The 7,492-nt window shown below is 36.8% G+C and overlaps 1 pseudogene; it reads left to right on the top strand.

Moving 5' to 3' along the window:
- Positions 1-2,581: 2,581 nt before the first annotated feature.
- On the top strand, positions 2,582-4,334 carry LOC143943293 (olfactory receptor-like protein OLF3; annotated as a pseudogene).
- Positions 4,335-7,492: the final 3,158 nt, after the last annotated feature.

Below are 7,492 nucleotides of genomic sequence, written 5' to 3'. Positions count from 1 at the left end.
CCCTACTGACAAGTGTGATCATTTATTTGAAGAACATCAGAAGTATGTATAGACTTCTATTACATACATACATTTACGATTACAGTACTGTACAAATGTTTAAGGCAGGTGTGAAGAAAAGCTTTAAAATAAAATTTCTTTCAAAAATAATATTTAAATTGTAATGTAAATTGAGTAAATAGAATAAAAATCTAAATCAAGTCAATATTTGGTGTGACTACCTTTTGGCTTCAAACCAGCAATTCTAATTAATTCAATTCTTGCACTTGCACACTTTAGAACGAGCAGGTGCAAATGATTATCAATTCATATGTAGGTGTTTCAACCTACAAGTCATTAACTGAAACAGAAACAGCATAGCAGGCCTAAAACTGGCTGAGGAATAGCCAGACTCTGCTACTAAGGTAAGGTTGTGGAAGACAAGACACATGGTAGCTATACTGCAACAGCAAGGTCTCTCCCAGACAAAGATTTCAAAGCAGACTGGGGTTTCAAGATGTGCTGTTCAAGCTCTTTTGAAGAAGCACAAACAACGGGTAATGTTGAGGACCGCAGATGAAAAACACATCATGCTTTTTTCCCTTTGACATTGAAAGCTGTCCAGCAGTGCCATTAGTATAGAACTGGGGGAAAACAGTGGGACCAAGATACATCTATCTACTGTCTGGAGAAGTCTGTAGAAAGTGGTCTTCATGGATGGCTATATCAAGGCTGATTGTACCAAAGTTGGTAGATTGATCAACTTGGTACGTTCAACCTGCCCATTAATGACCGGTAAGGATGTGCCGAACACCCCCCCCCCCCCCCACCCGGTTCGGTTCGCACTAGAACCTGCGAATAGACCTAAATTTGTGTGAACTTTAGGACCCTATTACAGTCTATGGGACTCGAACGTTGAAAATCAAAAGTGCCGATTTTAAAGGCTAATATGCAAGTTATTGTCCTAAAAAGTGTTTGGGGACCTGGGTCCGGCCCCAGGGGACATGTATCAATGCAAAAAAAAGTTTTAAAAACTGACGTTTTTTCGGGAGCAGCGATTTTAATGATGCTTAAAGTGAAACAATAAAAGTGTAATATTCCTTTAAATTTCGTACCTGGGGGGTGTGTATAGTATGCCTGTAATCCACTCTTGCTATCCAGCGATGGATGATCATCTCTCCAGGGTCCAGCGATGGGTGATCTGATCCAGTGATGGGTGATCTCTCCCTCCAGCACAATGCATCCATCCTGTCTCGACCGGAGATCCACCAGAGACAATGCGGGAATCCCAAGCATTTATTGACTGGTTTGTGCAAAAGTTATAGCGTCTAAAAAATAGGGGATAGTTTTATGACATTTTTATTAATAATTTTATTTTTTACCAGTAATGGCGGTGATCAGCGATTTTTATCATGACGGCGACTTATGGTGGACACATCAGACACTTTTGGCGCTATTTTGGGACCATTCACATTTATACAGCGATCAGTGCAATTAAAAATGCACTGATTACTGTGTAAATGTGACTGGCAGTGAGTTAACAGGAGGGGGTGCTGCAGGGGTTAAAGGTGTCCTACCTAGGGAGTGATTCTAACTGTGGGGAGGGATGGGCTATGTGTGACACGACACTGATCACCGCTCCCGATCACAGGGAGCTGTGATCAGTGTCCTGTCACTAGGCAGAACGGGGAAATGCTTGTACATCAGCATTTCCCCGTTCTTCCTCTCTGTGAGACGATCTCGGGTATCCACACGTACATCGAATCCACTGGACCCGCGGTCAGACTCACGGAGCCCGCTGAGCGCGCGCCCCTGCTATGCGGGCCTCACAAGATCATGTACAATAACGTGATTTCGTGCAGCCGAGCCAACCTGCCGCAGTAAAACTGTGGCGGCTGGTCCGCAAGCGGTTAAAGCAGCACTAAGCTGTATTTGAGCACCAACAAATAAATATGCTATTTAATTAATTTTTATTATTTAAAGCAAACTTGCCCATTCATCCATGTCTCCATGCTTTAATTTTTGAGAAATCTTTGAAACCCCCCTGTTTAGTGTAATGAAAATAGCATGGATTGAATAAATCATTATAGTCAGAAATGTGTCATGGTTCCTTTTTCTGCCCTGCAAACTTCCTAAAGCTGTGACAGTAGTGTGGATTTTGAAATATAAGGATATCCTCATTGTAAGTAAAAGGCCATAAAACCGAAGATTTCCGAAGATTTCAGCCCCCTGCACCCAAACCAGAATCTCAAACCTAAGCCATTGTCTTATTCCTGATGATTCTTGGCCCCAATATTTCTAACTAATGACAGGGTACTTAGAAAATGAACAGTGTGTGGCACTTGGACAAAGGAGTAGTTAGACCGTAAAGCTGAAAATGGAATTAAAAAAAAGGAAGAAAAAAAAGAAATAAAGAAAAAAATAAAAATAAAATTATATATATATATATATATATATATATATATATATATATATATATATATATATATATATATATATAGTTTGCATTATACATTAAATGCAATATACGTTAAAACTTTTTTTTTGCAAATGCAGTCACAATTATTCTACTGAAATGTTCTAATTTTGTCATGCTAGGCATTTTCGATTTTTATATGTAATTTTATTGTTCTACTTCGTTATAAAAACCTTATGGAGTACATGAACCAAACATTTCCGCATCGCTTTATCCTTATTGGTTTATCCACCGATCCACACATTCAGCCACTGTTGTTTATTACGTTTCTATTGATGTACATGGTGACAGTCCTGGGAAATGTTCTTATAATTATAATGGTAAGGATTAGCACCCAGCTGCAGACTCCTATGTACTTCTTTCTCAGTAACCTTGCCTTAATTGACCTGTGCTTCTCCACTACTATTGTTCCCAAGCTACTGATAAACACTTTGTCTGAAGATAAGAGTATTTCTTTCTTGGGTTGTGCAGCCCAGATGTATTTCCACCTAGCTCTGGGTGGAACAGAATGCATAATATTATCAATCATGGCCTATGATCGATATATAGCCATCTGCAACCCTTTATGCTACCACTCCATCTTGAATATGAGGCTTTGTGTAATATTGTCAGCTGTAACATGGATTTTTAACTTCCTAAACTCTATATTCTATGCAGTCATCACCTTCCAACTTCCCTATTGTAAGTCCAACCAAGTCAATCACTACTTCTGTGAGATGCCTCCACTCTTCTGACTTTCTTGTAAGGACACTTTGTGGAATGAAATAGCTGTGTACATCTCAGGGGCAATTGTAGGCTTTTGTGCATTTGTGTTGACTCTACTGTCTTATGTACAAATTATTTCTATCATCTTTAAGATGCACACCACCAATGGGTGTAAGAAGGCCTTTTCTACATGTACCTCCCATCTTTGTGTTGTTTCACTATACTATGGTACAATTGTCTTTATGTATTTAAGGCCTCGAGGCAGTTATTCTGTGGAACGAGACAGAATAGTGTCTATTCTCTACACAGTGGTGACCCCGATGTTTAATCCCATCATTTACAGTATAAGGAACAATGAAGTGAAAGGAACTTTAAAGAAGATACTGTTCAGAAGGACTCAACTGCAATCCTATGTTCAATAATAAAAGTATAAATCTGGAAATGAACTTAACTTTAATTTATATTCCAAAGCTTGTCTCTGCCTTACTTCATTCAGCCCAATCACCATGTCCCCAGAAGTGTCCCAGGATGTATTGCTATACTGCTCCAGATGGAGTTATTTGTGTACAATGCTGTTGTTTTCCAATATATGTGAATACAGTTCAAATTTTTTTTTTAAACGCATTATTTGGATTTTATCCTATGAGAAGCGCTTGGCTCTTTCTTTTTTTTTAACATGGGTGCTATAAACGGATGATGATTGATGAAGAGAGGGGGATTACCTGGTCTGCACACTTTATATGTCCATCCTCTTAGCCGTTTGTTTGACAACCGGAGGTGAAACTTACCAGTGAGGGGAAGTGATCGGTCCATGCATTATATAACTTCTAACTTCTATAACGCCTTCTGGCGTGGCAGCACCATGGTGGAAATTTACTTGGAGTGGAAAACACACGTAAAATGTCTTATTTTTTGGACTTTAACACGGCTCTATTTATTATTCATTTAGCTGGTGTGAGATTTTTAAAACAAATATTTTTTTTTTTTGTTTACAAACTTTTTTATTTGGTACAAAAGGCGGTACAAAATATATAGTACAGTAGTATAAATCAAATCACAGAAAGTCCAATGTACACTTGAGCATATAACATACATATGTGGTATAAATAACTTTCATTGACAATAAGGGTGAGTTCTTTTGTTCTTTTATGTATTTATTTATGTTTTTAATTCTTTTGGGGGTAACACTTACTTTATAGATAAGGAAAAATGGAAAAAGAAGGACGGGACTGTTACGGTGCTGATAATAGTCAAAGAGAAGTATATAAATGTTTAGATAAGAGAAAAAGTTTTATTAAATGTAGTAAAAACAATCAAGAAAATACAAAAATTAACCAAAATACATATATTGGCTGCCATACAAAACAGTATGTAAAATCCAACAATTAATTTGAATAACCATATTCTTGGCAGTTCAGATGGAAAATTCCCGACATGTTTCGCCTATTATTAGGCTTCTTCAGGGGAGCCAATAATTGGTGGAAGAGAAATTGTTTTGTTTAAAATACAAAAAGAGTTCACTATAAATGGAGAAAGACTTTTCTGTATATGACCGGCTCCATTAATTTTGTTTTGTCTTTCTCCATTTATAGTGAACTCTTTTTGTATTTTAAACAACCAATAATTGGTGGAAGAGAAATTGTTTTGTTTAAAATACAAAAAGAGTTCACTATAAATGGAGAAAGACTTTTCTGTATATGACCGGCTCCATTAATTTTGTTTTGTCTTTCTCCATTTATAGTGAACTCTTTTTGTATTTTAAACAAAACAATTTCTCTTCCACCAATTATTGGCTCCCCTGAAGAAGCCTAATAATAGGCGAAACATGTCGGGAATTTTCCATCTGAACTGCCAAGAATATGGTTATTCAAATTAATTGTTGGATTTTACATACTGTTTTGTATGGCAGCCAATATATGTATTTTGGTTAATTTTTGTATTTTCTTGATTGTTTTTACTACATTTAATAAAACTTTTTCTCTTATCTAAACATTTATATACTTCTCTTTGACTATTATCAGCACCGTAACAGTCCCGTCCTTCTTTTTCCATTTTTCCTTATCTGTTACAATTGGGATGAGGTGCGTTGATAATCCCTTTCCTTACTTAGCTCTTTTTCCCCCATACTTACTTTATAGAGGTAAGCAGATAAAATTTTAAAGACTAGATATATATATATGAGCATTATTCAGGGTTGAAAAACGTTGCTATATTCAAACCAGGGATCCCATTTTTTATTGTATATATGCATAGTGTTTTGAACAGAATGAAATATTTTCTCCATTAAGTTAATGTTCAGAATCCTCGTCTCGAGATGTCTTAGTGGGACTGTAGATGATTTCCAGTGATATGCAATTAACCAGTGGACTGCTACACATATAGTATGGATTAATCTCATATTATGAGTGGGAAGATCTGTAATGGGGGGAGAAGAGGAGGCAGTTGTGTAATGATATAGCTATGTTTTTAAACTTTTCTAATTGCTTCTATATATGGGTGATCTTATCGCAGGCCCAGAAGATATGTGAAAAAGATCCTATGGAGTGGCATTCTCTAAAGCATGTAGGGGAGGAGGTAGGGAAGATGGTGTGGAGTTTAATTTTGGTGTAGTACCATCTAGTAAATAATTTTAAGGCCGTTTCTTTAATGGCAATAGATTTAGTACATTTATGTAAATTTTTTATACAGACATCCCAATTAACTGTAGTGTACGAGAAATTTGTCTCTTGTTCCCACTTAATCATGTATGGGAGTTTGTTTATGCCTGTAGTGTTGGATAGGTTAAAGTATACTTCCGAGACAAAGCCACGTTTTCTAGGTGATTTAAGGCAGAGGTTTTCATAGAAGGATGGAGCTTGAGTATTCGTGGTTTGATAATGTTTAATAAAAAATTGTTTAATCTTGAGATATTTGTTGTATTCTGTTTCTGGGACTTGGTGTTTTGCCTTGAGGGAAGAGAAAAATGAAATTTGAGCCTTATATGAAACAGAAAAGAGACGTAAGGTTATTATTAATCCACCAAGTAAGATCTGCAGGGTCTTGAATGTAGTGGTGGAGTTTTGGGTCTCCTATAAAAGGAGGCGTGTGGAGGGGTTTTAGAGATAAGATTCAATTTTTGGTTATATAATTTCCACAATTGGTACAACTGAGAAACAATTTGATTCAAAGAGTCAATATCTAGGTTGGGAATTTTGTTTATCCAAAGTAAACTTGAAATGGCAAATGGTAAAATGGAGTTCTTTTCGAATACAACCCATGGAACTTTTGGATTCGGAATGTGCCATTGTGCAATTCGGGTTAATCTGGCTGACAGGTAATATAACCAGAAATCAGGGAGGCCCAGTCCTCCCTGATTTTGGGATCTATATAGAATTAATTTTGATAGACGCGGGTGAGAGTCTGACCAAATTAATTTATTGATATCGGATTGGAATTTCGTAATTAATGCTTTATTAAGTCTGACAGGGAGAGCCCTAAATAAATATAGAATTTTGGGGAGTAGCGTCATTTTAATTGCTGTTATCCTGCCCAAGAATGAAATTTTATATGATTTCCACATTTTTAATGTTGCTCTCAGCTTATGTATCAATGGAATGTAATTTTTAATCCCTAAATCCAGAAAAGTAGGGGTAAGGTGAATACCTAGGTAGGGGAGAGAATCTAAAGAATAGGAAAAATTGAACGAGGTACGTAGGGATTCCAGGTTCGAGGTCGGGATATTTATTGGCATACCTAACGATTTAGAAACGTTTACTGTTAAGCCTGATAGAGATGAGAAAATATTAAGTGTTTTTTAAAGGTTGGGTAATGCTTCATGAGGTTGAGAGAGGAAGATTAACATGTCATCTGCGTACATGCTTAGTTTATATGTATTATGTGTTGTGGACTATATGTAGTTTATATGTATATGTTTATATGTATTATGTGTCATGAAGAAGGATAGCTGTAGCTAATGGTTCAATCGCTAGTGCGAATAATAGTGGGGAAAGGGGGCATCCCTGACGTGTTCCTCTACTAATTTTGAAAAAATCTGAGTTGGAATTCTTATTCTAGTGGAGGGGTTATGGTAGAGTGCATGAAAAGCGTGCACAAATGCTCCATCAAAGCCATATCTCAGAAGGATTAGATCCAATTTCCAGGAGACACTGTCAATTACCTTATTAACATCCAGGCTCAGCATTAAAAGGGGTCTAGAGCATAGGTTTGCATCCTGTATAATGTTTGTGACTAGTCTGATATTATCAGTAATTTGTCTTCCCGGGATAAAGCCAGATTGAAAAGGGGAAATAAGTGTGGGAATGATTGAGGAAAGTCTATTGGCAAGGAGTCTCC

The sequence above is a fragment of the Lithobates pipiens genome, unplaced genomic scaffold, assembly GCF_037356315.1.
Source record: "Lithobates pipiens isolate NorthernLeopardFrog02 unplaced genomic scaffold, aLitPip1_a1.2 Scaffold_30, whole genome shotgun sequence".
NCBI classification, from domain to species: domain Eukaryota; kingdom Metazoa; phylum Chordata; class Amphibia; order Anura; family Ranidae; genus Lithobates; species Lithobates pipiens.
Note: the sequence above shows the minus strand (reverse complement) of the source record. Positions and strands in the feature narration are given on the sequence as shown.